The sequence below is a fragment of the Coregonus clupeaformis genome, chromosome 16 (genome assembly GCF_020615455.1).
Source record: "Coregonus clupeaformis isolate EN_2021a chromosome 16, ASM2061545v1, whole genome shotgun sequence".
Lineage (NCBI taxonomy): Eukaryota > Metazoa > Chordata > Actinopteri > Salmoniformes > Salmonidae > Coregonus > Coregonus clupeaformis.
The window spans coordinates 203,706-215,000 of NC_059207.1; the positions used below are offsets into that span (position 1 = coordinate 203,706).

Sequence of the window (11,295 nt, forward strand, 5' to 3'; positions counted from 1 at the left end):
AATTCTAATTTCTAGACCCTATGAGTGACCATGTAGATATAGTTAATATAGTATATGCCATTTAGCCAACGCTTTTATCCAAAGCGACTTACAGTCATGCGTGCGTAAATTTTTGCGTACGGGTGGTCCCAGAAATCAAACCCACTATCCTGGCGCTGTAAGCACCATGCCCTACCAACTGAGCAATGTATAGCCTAGTTGGTATAGTATAGCCTATAGTTGGTTGAACATCTAGGGACTATATTCATTAAAGTGTTCCTGACCAGAGGCTTTTTAGGACTGCTTAATGTGATGGGTGAGTTGAAGGAGTCAGGTGCAGGAGGGTAAATCACAGAATAACAGGATTTATTCCAGAAAACAGAGTTACGCAGTAATGCGTCAAAACAGTCCAATGCGCAAAACAGGCGCACTGGAACCAACAAGGCACACAGAGAAAATAACCCGGCGATACAAAATACAAGGAGCTCCACCGAGCTTCACTATCCTCACAATAAACAATCACACACAAAGAATAGGGGGCAGAGGGAACACTTATACAGGTACTGATGAGGGGATATAAACCAGGTGTGTGTAATAAACAAGAAGAAAACTATGGAATGATGAAATGGCGAGCGGCAGTGGCTAGAAGGCCGGTGACAACGAACGCTGAAGCCTGCCCGAACAAGGACAGGTGGCAGCTTCGGAGGGAGTCGTGACAGTACCCCCCCCACCCTTGACGCGCAGCTCCAGCAGCGCGCCCACACCGGCCTCGGGGATGGCCAGGAGGACGTGGAGCAGGGCGAGCCGGATGGCAACGGTGGAAATCCCGCAATAGGGAGGGATCGAGGATATCCCTCACCGGAACCCAGCACCGCTCCTCCGGACCGTACCCCTCCCACTCCACGAGGTACTGAAGGCCCCCCACCCGACGCCTCGAATCCAGGATGGAATGGACGGAGTACGCCAGGGCCCCCTCGATGTCCAGAGGGGGTGGAGGAACCTCCCGCACCTCAGACTCCTGGAGCGGACCAGCGACCACCGGCCTGAGGAGAGACACATGGAACGAGGGGTTAATACGGTAATCTGGAGGGAGTAATAACCTATATGTAAACTCGTTTATCCTCCTCAGGACTTTGAACGGCCCCACAAACCGCAGGCTCAGCTTCCGCCAGGGCAGGCACAGGGGCAGATTCCAGGTCGAGAGCCAGACCCAATCACCCAGTACCAAGACTGGGTCCTCACTGCGGTGGCGGTCAGCATTGGCCTTCTGGCGAAGCACGGCAAGCTGGAGGTGGACGTGACCAGTGTTCCATGTCTCCTCTGCGCGCCGAAACCAGTCATCCACCGCAGGAGCTTCGGTCTGGCTCTGATGCCACGGTGCCAGAACCGGCTGATAACCTAAAACACATTGAAAGGGCGATACGTTAGTGGAGGAGTGGTGAAGAGAGTTCTGGGCATATTCTGCCCCTGGCAAGAACACCGACCACTCCCCCGGCCGGTCCTGGTAGTAGGACCGTAGGAACCTACCCACATCCTGATTCACCCGTTCTACCTGCCCATTACTCTCAGGGTGAAAACCAGAGGTCAGACTGACCGAGACCCCCAAACGTTCCATGAACGACTTCCAGACCCTGGATGTAAACAGGGGACCCCGGTCAGACACTATGTCCTCTGGCACCCCGTAGAGCCGGAAGACTTGAGTTAACAGGGCCTCCGCATTCTGCAGGGCCGTGGGGAGACCGGGCAGAGGAAGGAGTCGGCAGGCTTTTTAAAAGCGGTCCACAACGACCAGGATGGTGGTGTTACACTGAGAGAGGGGAAGATCAGTGAGAAAGTCAATACACAGGTGGGACCATGGCTGTTGTGGAACTGGTAAGGGCTGTAACTTACCCACTGGGAGGTGCCTAGGTGCCTTACTCTGGGCGTACACCGAGCAGGAGGAGACATAAACCCTCACATCCTTAGCCAAGGTAGACCACCAGTACTTTCCGGTCAGGCAGCGCACTCTACGGCCGATACCTGGGTGACCTGAGGAGGGGGACGTGTGTGCCCAATAGATCAGACAGTCACGGACAAGAGACGGCATGTACTGCAGCCCAGCTGGACACTGAGGTGTAGATGGTGTGCGTAACGCCCGCTCTATGTCTGCGTCCATCGCCCATACTACCGGCGCCACAATACAGAAGGCCGGGAGTATGGGGGTGTTGTCTATGGGCCTCTCCTCTGTGTCGTACAGCCGTGACAGTGCCTCTGCCTTCACGTTCTTCGTACCCGGGATGTAGGATAGAGTAAAATCAAACCGGGTGAAGAATAGGGCCCACCTGGCCTGGCGAGGGTTCAGCCTCCTCGCTGCCCGGATGTACTCCAGGTCACGGTGGTCCGTCCAGACGAGGAAAGGGTGTTTCGCCCCCTCGAGACAGTGCCTCCACGCGGTCAGGGCTCGGACAACAGCCAACAGCTCCTGATCACCAACGTCGTAGTTCTGCTCCGCCGGGCTGAGCTTCTTGGAGAAGAAGGCACAGGGCCGGAGCTTGGGTGGCGTGCCCGAGAGATAGGACAGCAGCTATCCCCACCTCGGACGCATCCACCTCCACTATGAACGGTAGTGATGGATTGGGATGGGTCAGTACCGGGGCTGAGGTGAACAGAGCCCTCAGGTTACTGAAGGCCCTGTCAGCCTCAGCAGACCAGCGGAGCCTGGACGGCCCACCCTTCAACAGAGATGTGTTGGGAGCTGCGACCTTGCCAAAGCCCCGGATAAACCTCCGATAGTAGTTGGCAAAGCCAATAAAGCGCTGCACCTCCTTAACCGTGGTTGGAGTCGGCCAATTACGCACAGCTGAAATGCAATGTCCCTCCATCTCCACACCTGAGGTGGTAATACGGTATCCGAGGAAGGAGACGGACTGTTGGAAAAACAGACACTTGTAGGGTACAGTGCGCAGCAGAGAGCTCTGAAGGAGTGTGGGTGTTCGATACCTGGAGTGACGCGAGAGTGCCCTGCCTGCCGCCTCCTGACCCAAAAGAACGCCAATGACAGCGTGCAGGATGTCCTCTCGTAGATGGCACCGGAAGTGGTCGATGAGGGCCCGCTCATTACACCCAGACTCAGCCCCTAGAGTCCGAAACTCCAGGGCGAAGTCCTGCGCGGTAATCGTCCCCTGCCCCGTAGTTGTCCAACGCGGCTCCTCCTTCACTCCAGATCGCGTTGGCCCACTCCAGGACTTTCCCAGAGGCAGGAGACGAGGGCGGACACCTTCTCCCGCTCCGATGGAGCCGGGCTGATGTTCGAATAGTACAACTCCAGTTGTAGGAGGAATCCCTGGCAGAGAGCAGCTGTCCCGTCGAAATCCCGTGGTCGGGATATATGGATCCCTCTGGGTGCTGGGGTGTGGGTGGCTGGATCCAGTCGGCCAGCTGGTCTCCTCTCCAGGCGTTGGACGACCAAGCTGGCTAGCATCGTTGAATGCTCCCGGACCCGTGCCACGACTCCAGGCATGTGCTCCTCTCCTGCTGAATCCATGGCGGGTGTGTGATTCTCACTACACCCGTGAGACTGTCCACTACAGTCCCCGCGTTCATGCACATTGCACTGTATGTGGGCAGGAATGTGCAGAGTCATGTGAATCCAGCATGGTGCATTGAGAACATCTCACAATTCAGAATGATGACCTAATTTTCCTGCCTCAAAGAAGAGGCCTTGTCTCGCTCTCTCTCTCTGTCTCGCTGTCTGTCTCTCTCTCTCTCTCTAACTCTCTCTCCAGCTCTCTCTCACTCAATCTCTCTCTCTGTGTCTCTCCTCTCTCTCTCTCTCCCTCACTCAATCTCTCTCTCTCTCTCTTTTCTCTAGATGACTTGTGTGACAGTTTATTGAGAAATAGCTCTGACAGAAGTCAACCAAGGCACAGAGGGGGGTGGTTGGGTTCAATTTGGTCCTGCACACACGCACCCACGCACACACACACACTAACACACACATCCCAGTATTGAACATGCAGAACATGTGAATTATTTACTTGTCGTCAAGCAGGAAATGAGGAACGATAACAAGCTTGGGAAAGAAAGAGAGAAAAACAAACAGATGCTATCTTTCTCCTTTCTTTCTTCCTCTTCTTTTTCATCTCACTCATTCCAATGTTTTAGATGTTAGTCATCGTCAGGGGACTCAAGTTTTCAAGTGAAGTTTCCAAGACATGATAGCCTCTCTACTGTCTCTCATTTCTACAGTCACTACAATCTGATATCAGACCAGGTCATAAAGTCTTCAGCTGTATAGAGACCATCTATACAGACACTACAATCTGATCTCAGACCAGGTCATGAAGTCCTCAGCTGTACAGAGACCATTTGCATCATACTGTCATCCGCCCACCCTTTTAAACATGCATTAGAACTACCAACTCAATCCCACATTCACTCTGGGACCGACCGTCATCTCAAACCAACCGCTGAGCTGGAAGTGGACTGCTGAACTGAACCTTGTGGTTGATCTCCTGACCTGGTCTCCTGACCTGGTCTGGTCTTTGGCTTTCCATCTGCACCAACCGCCCCAGCTGGACCCCCCCCATCCCTAAACTCCTCCCAATCCCATCAGCCAATCCAATGGTCAATCACCTGTGACCCCTGCTTGGGTGTTGAACTCTGACCCCGTCAGGTCAGGATTTCTTTTAAAAAATGAATAAGAGTATGGGAACCAGGCGGCGATGTCCGAGGTCCGGCCAGGCTAAGCTCATCTCTGGGCTGGGAGTGGGATTGGCCTGGCGGGTCACTAACATGGTAACCCACCTCAGCCTTTAGAGCCAGACCAGCTGGACGACCGTATCAAAGGACTGGTCATTAGCAGAGACGGTTGGGGGTTAATTTCTTACAAGGGGCTGTGGGTCTCTCTAGCCCCATTTCCCACTTCCTCATCTGGGCTCTAGCCCCAGGTCCCCCTCCCTTCTCTGGGTCGTGGCGGTGAATCTGCTGGCAGGCATTTTAATTAGCCTGGGTCTTCCAGACAAGGGGCAGAGGGGAGCAGGGGATGACTGCTATGGGAAAAAAGTACTGGAGGAGAGGACTAGAAACAAAAGAGAGTGAGAGAGAAAGAGAGAGGGGCCTTGGGTCGCAGGCCTGGGGGCTGTGTTCACTAGTCTGTGCCAGAGCTAAAACTGAGCTACCAAATAAAACATCTTCTCACGAGACAAGGATGCGGTGTCTGATTTAAGAGATGCAACGACTAGACATCTGCACACACACACACACACACACACACAAACGGAAGTGCACGCAAGTGCACACACACACACACACACACTCACCCAGTCTCTTATCTTGGTTATATAAAGTTATATAAAACTGACTTTGGATGGATGCAGTGAAGTGGTCATCTTACAGATTACAGGGAAATGTAGGGTACTTTTTAGTCATTCAGTTTTTGTCATTCTTTTGTTTTTATCATATGTTTGTTGGGTAGTAAATATTTCATATTCATAGTTTTTTATTCGTTTTTTTCCTGTGAAGCACATTGTGTTGTCTAAAATGTGCAGTATAAATAAAGCTTGATTTGATTTGATCATTCAAACCATTAATAGTGTCAGTCAGATCTGATCTGGGAGCTGCTTTAGTCTCACCCTGGTGCACCCCAGCACTAAGCAATGGTGCACCAATACCATGCCTTACACAATGCTGTAGCTGTTGGAACCTGACACAAAGTCTTGACCTATATGTGCTGATATACTGTACTGTAGGAACAGTTTTGACATTTAGATCATCATACATACTATTATATGGACAGAGAGGACCTGGTCCTAGATCAGCACTCCTACTCTGAGATGTATTTAGATCATCATCAATAAGAGTACATGGACAGGGAGGACCTGGTTCTAGATCAGCAATCCTACTCTGAGGCGCTTTATGAATACGGGCCAAGAGCTATAGTTTGATATTTCCAAAGCTCTCTCCTTCCCTCTCTCTCCTCCTTCAGCCCACTTGTTTATGTGACCGACAAGTGCCATTGGAGTCCCGGGCCAAGTCCCTCCCCATTCACAGGCACAAATATGCCTCAGTGTGGGAATGCCACAGTGAGCCCTGGGTCCATAGTGGTCCATAGTGGTCCATAGTGATCCATAGTGGTCCATGGGAGGGGAACAGGAAGAGAGATGGAAGGAAGGAGGAGGAAGAGAAAGAAAGAGGGAGAGACAGAGAGAGAGAGAGAGAGAGAGAGAGAGAGAGAGAGAGAGAGAGCGAGAGAGACCGACAGAGACAGAGAGAGAGACAGAGAAATACAACACATATTTATGTTGATTTATTTTCCCATTTGTACTTTAACTATTTGCACATTGCTACAACTCTGTATATATATCTCCTTCCCTCTCTCCTTTTCTCCTTCCCTCTCTCCTTTTCTCCTTCCCTCGTCCCCGGGAGGGTTCTTTCTCATGCTAAACGGGAACGAGTGAGTGAGGAGGGGCGGGGAGGTGCAGGGACAGCTAAAAGTCAGCACAGCGCCCCTCATCCATGTTCCCTAGATGTACAACATAACATATACTTGCCTTGGCTGTTAAACATGGAAAACAAAACACACTTTCACAAGGGGGGCTGGGTTCTCCATATAATGCTCTCATTCCCGCGAAAATCAGGGGAAATTGGTTTATGTCTTTCACTCATTCTTCCATGTCAAATGTAACATGCCCAAAACTTTCTAATGATACCTGGGTTAAAGCAACATGTACAGGATCTCACAAAAGTGAGTACACGCCTCACATTTGTGTAAATATTTGAGTATATCTTTTTCATGTGACAACACTGAAGAAATGACACTTTGCTACAATGTGAAGTAGTGAGTGTACAGCTTGTATAACAGTGTAAATTTGCTGTACCCTCAAAATAACTCAACACACAGCCATTAATGTCTAAACCGCTGGCAACAAAAGTGAGTACACCCCTAAGTGAAAATGTCCAAATTGGGCTCAGTGTCAATATTTTGTGTGGCCACCATCATTTTCCAGCACTGCCTTAACCCTCTTGGGCATGGAGTTCACCAGAGCTTCACAGGTTGCCACTGGAGTCCTCTTCCACTCCTCCATGACGACATCACGGAGCTGGTGGATGTTAGAGACCTTGCACTCCTCCACCTTCCGTTTGAGGATGCCCCACAGATGCTCAATAGGGTTTAGGTCTGGAGACATGCTTGGCCAGTCCATCACCTTTACCCTCAGCTTCTTTAGCAAGGCAGTGGTCGTCTTGGAGGTATGTTTGGGGTCGTTATCATGTTGGAATAATGACCTGCAGCCCAGTCTCCGAAGGGAGGGGATCATGCTCTGCTTCAGTATGTCACAGTACATGTTGGCATTCATGATTCCCTCAATGAACTGTAGCTCCCCAGTGCCGGCAGCACTCATGCAGCCCCAGACCATGACACTTCCCACCACCATGCTTGACTGTAGGCAAGACACACTTGTCTTTGTACTCCTCACCTGGTTGCCGCCACACACGCTTGACACCATCTGAACCAAATAAGTTTATCTTGGTCTCATCAGACCACAGGACATGGTTCCAGTAATCCATGTCCTTAGTCTGCTTGTCTTCAGCAAACTGTTTGCGGGCTTTCTTGTGCATCATCTTTAGAAGAGGCTTCCTTCTGGGACGACAGCCATGCAGACCAATTTGATGCAGTGTGCGGCGTATGGTCTGAGCACTGACAGGCTGACTCCCCACCCCTTCAACCTCTGCAGCAATGCTGGCAGCACTCATACGTCTATTTCCCAAAGACAACCTCTGGATATGACGCTAAGCACGTGCACTCAACTTCTTTGGTCGACCATGGCGAGGCCTGTTCTGAGTGGAACCTGTCCTGTTAAACCGCTGTATGGTCCTGGACACCGTGCTGCAGCTCAGTTTCAGGGTCTTGGCAATCTTCTTATAGCCCAGGCCATTTTTATGTAGAGCAACAATTCTTTTTTTCAGATCCTCAGAGAGTTCTTTGCCATGAGGTGCCATGTTGAACTTCCAGTGACCAGTATGAGGGAGTGTGAGAGCGATGACACCAAATTTAACACACCTGCTCCCCATTCACACCTGAGACCTTGTAACACTAACGAGTCACATGACACCGGGGAGGGAAAATGGCTAATTGGGCCCAATTTGGACATTTTCACTTAGGGGTGTACTCACTTTTGTTGCCAGTGGGTTAGACATTAATGGCTGTGTGTTGAGTTATTTTGAGGGGACAGCAAATTTTGTTATACAAGCTGTACACTCACTACTTTACATTGTAGCAGTGTTTATTCTTCAGTGTTGTCACATGAAAATATATACTCAAATATTTACAAAAATGTGAGGGGTGTACTGACTTTTGTGAGATACTGTATGTCTATATAATCAAATCCATAATCCCTTTCCTGTACACAATGCACTTACCAATCATTCAATGAGACAATTGTCCTGGATGGATGTGTTGTAGGGGGTTGTGGTTCTCATCATCCCAGGGATGGGGAGCTTTGGCTGGGCATGAGCTGCTGCTGTCCTGGCCTGAGTAGGTGTAGATGGATGACTGCTATAAGGAGGAATGCACTATATGTCTCAGGCAATGAACTTGGTCACCCTGTACAGTATATCCAGGTGGTGTGTGTGATACAGAGAGAGAGAGAGATGTGTGAGTATGTATAGAGTGTGTGTGTGTGTGTGTGTGTGTGTGTGTGTGTCCTGGGCCCGTATTCACACAAGTCTCAGAATAGGAGTGCTGATCTAGGATTAGTTTTACAGTTTAGATAATATAATGAATATGATTATATGGACCAGGGGGACCTAATACCAGATCAGCACTCCTACTCTGAGATTATTTATGAATACGGCCCTGATCACACCCTGGCCCAGCGCCAGAGAGATCCAAGCAGGTTATGCTTCGTCATAGCACCTTGATATCAGTGCCAATTTCTGCCTTTACGAAGGTCAGGCCCACCCACAGAGCTCCAGGGTGGAAGCCAGATCAGGTGCTGTGGACTCTACATAGACCAAGACACAGGTCAGACACAGCTCATCACCTCTGGTTAGATAACCACTCTGGGTTGGAGTGTTGAGCTGTGTCCACCACTCTGTGGAAGATGTTTAAGGTGACGTTGCAATGTTAGTCTACCTGTTTGAAGAGATTTTGAAGGTGACGTTGAAATGTTAGACTGCCTGTTTGAAGAGATGTTAAAGGTGACGTTGAAACGTTAGACTACCTGTTTGAAGAGATGTTATAAGTGACGTTGAAATGTTAGACTACAGTACCAGTTTGAAGGAAGAAAGTATATAATGAGGAATTCATCTGGGCCTGAATGATTTAGTGCTTCAATACCATATATACAGTACATGCCTTGAAACACTATATTATTTGCTTGATTTGTGTTTGTGAGTTGTGCCTCTATAAATAAACCCTCCTAGATTACTACTTGATCCTCTACTGGCCTAGTCATCCTTCTCTGCTACTGTGAGAGGTGACGAGGCAAGAGAACAAGTGAGAAGAAATTACACGGACGACTACAAATAAAGTGTGAATCAGAAAACTGGAACCAAAAAGGGTGGAAGGGGAAGAAAGTACAAAAGAAAGGAGAGGGTAAATATATAATGTGAAGTGTAGAGATGCACTGTGTGTTGGTCTGGGGCCTGGGGGCCAGTGTCGGGATGTTGGGAAATAAACACAACCTAGCTTTTCTGACAGGAGCCTCAGCTAATCACTGGGATTGCTGTGGTGCATGTGTGTGTGTGTGTGTGTGTGTGTGTGTGTGTGTCTATGTCTTTGTACGCAGCTAGGACAGGGCGTATGTGAGTGAGTGAGTGTGTGTGTATTTAAATTAATGTGTGTGCGTGTTTATGGTGTGAATGTGTGTGTCTGCATGCATGCGTTCGTGTGTATGAATGTGTGTGTCTGTCAATGTGTCTGTGTGCAGACTCACATACATGCACGTCGTTGTGTGTGAGCGGGGGGCTAAACGGTGTTCGTTCAGTTCAGAGCACATTCCTCAGTTGATTTAGCAGGATTTAAGATGGGGAGGAATGTGTCAAGGCTTCAGCTTTACTCCACACAGCAGAGTGTAAACTAGCTGTGAGGAATCCTGAGGTCCCACTCTGCACTGACGGCTGACCGACACCTGGCTTAGAGAGAGAGGAGGAGAGCGAGAGAGAGAGGGAGGGAGGGAGGCGGGTAGGGTAGGAGAATGAGGGAAAGAGGTTGAGGGGTGGAGGGGGAGAAAGAAAAAGAGGGATGGAGAGAACGGAGTGAGAGCAATAAAAAGAAAAAGAGAACAAGGCCTAATGTAGAAAGAAAGAGGATACAGGACGACAGGGTAAGAGATGGGAAGGAATGGGAGACCGAACGTGATCTATATTTCATTGAAACACCAGTAGAGAACAACAAATGAATGGAAGAGCGACAGAAATACTATTTCCAGTGAAACCAAGAACCGGTGAAACCAAGCACCGGTGAAACCAGCAGGACTAAAAACAACAAGATAACTAATATAAAATATACTGTGTCTGTAAAATGTATATAGCTTCAGAACTTTTGTGAAACAGCACAGTTAAAAATATATGGCAAATACAAAGAAAGAAACCAGTGGAGTTCAGAAGCTTGCCTTTATTTGCTGAAAATGATGGAATGATTTGATCAGAACCAAGGAGAGTGGAATACAGAAAGATGCTGTTCTATAGGTCAGCTCCATTGGACATCATCTGCCATTGGTCAATTATTGTGCAACTTTGAATGGAGATAGGATCACAATCTCCAATGTCCTATAAAGAGAGTAACATAACTTTGTCTATTTCTCCGGTTTAAACATTTATAATAACATTTAAATCAACATCATCAAAACAATTTAAACAAACTGCTGTATTAACCAAAAGCCAGGACCTGTAAAGTGATGCAAAATTATCTCACCAATCAATCTAACACAGACCAAAATCAGCTAAAAAAGCATCCAGTGTAAGACATTTGTATTTTTAATTTATAGTCCTGAGAGAGTGTGTGTGTGTGTGTGTGTGTGTATGTCCGCCTGTATGAGTGTGTGTCAGAACGTGTCTGTTTCTGTTTGTGTGTGTGTGTGTGTACATGTGCATGTGTGTGTCTGTTAGTGTGTGACCGTGTCTGTGTGTGTGTGTGTGTGTGTTATGTGTTTGAGAGAGTGTGTGTGTGTGTTAATCTAACATACACTATTGCGCCTTTGGAACAACTTACAGACTTCAGATTCAGATAAAACATCAGAATAGAGGGATTTTTACAAAATAAAAGCCCAAATTTCAAAATAAAAGCCACACTCCTTCACATGGCACAGACGCAGCATCCATTAATAAAACCCCTAT

At 48.6% G+C, this 11,295-nt stretch overlaps 1 protein-coding gene across 1 annotated transcript in view; it reads right to left on the minus strand.

Moving 5' to 3' along the window:
- Positions 1 to 11,099: 11,099 nt before the first annotated feature.
- LOC121551860 (cAMP-dependent protein kinase type I-beta regulatory subunit-like) overlaps positions 11,100 to 11,295 on the minus strand; it is a 56,696-nt gene continuing 56,500 nt past the window's right edge. The window contains exon 8 of the mRNA XM_045225823.1: positions 11,100 to 11,295. This exon is cut by the window's right edge and continues 863 nt beyond it. The gene's annotated coding sequence lies outside the window, so the exon portion shown is untranslated.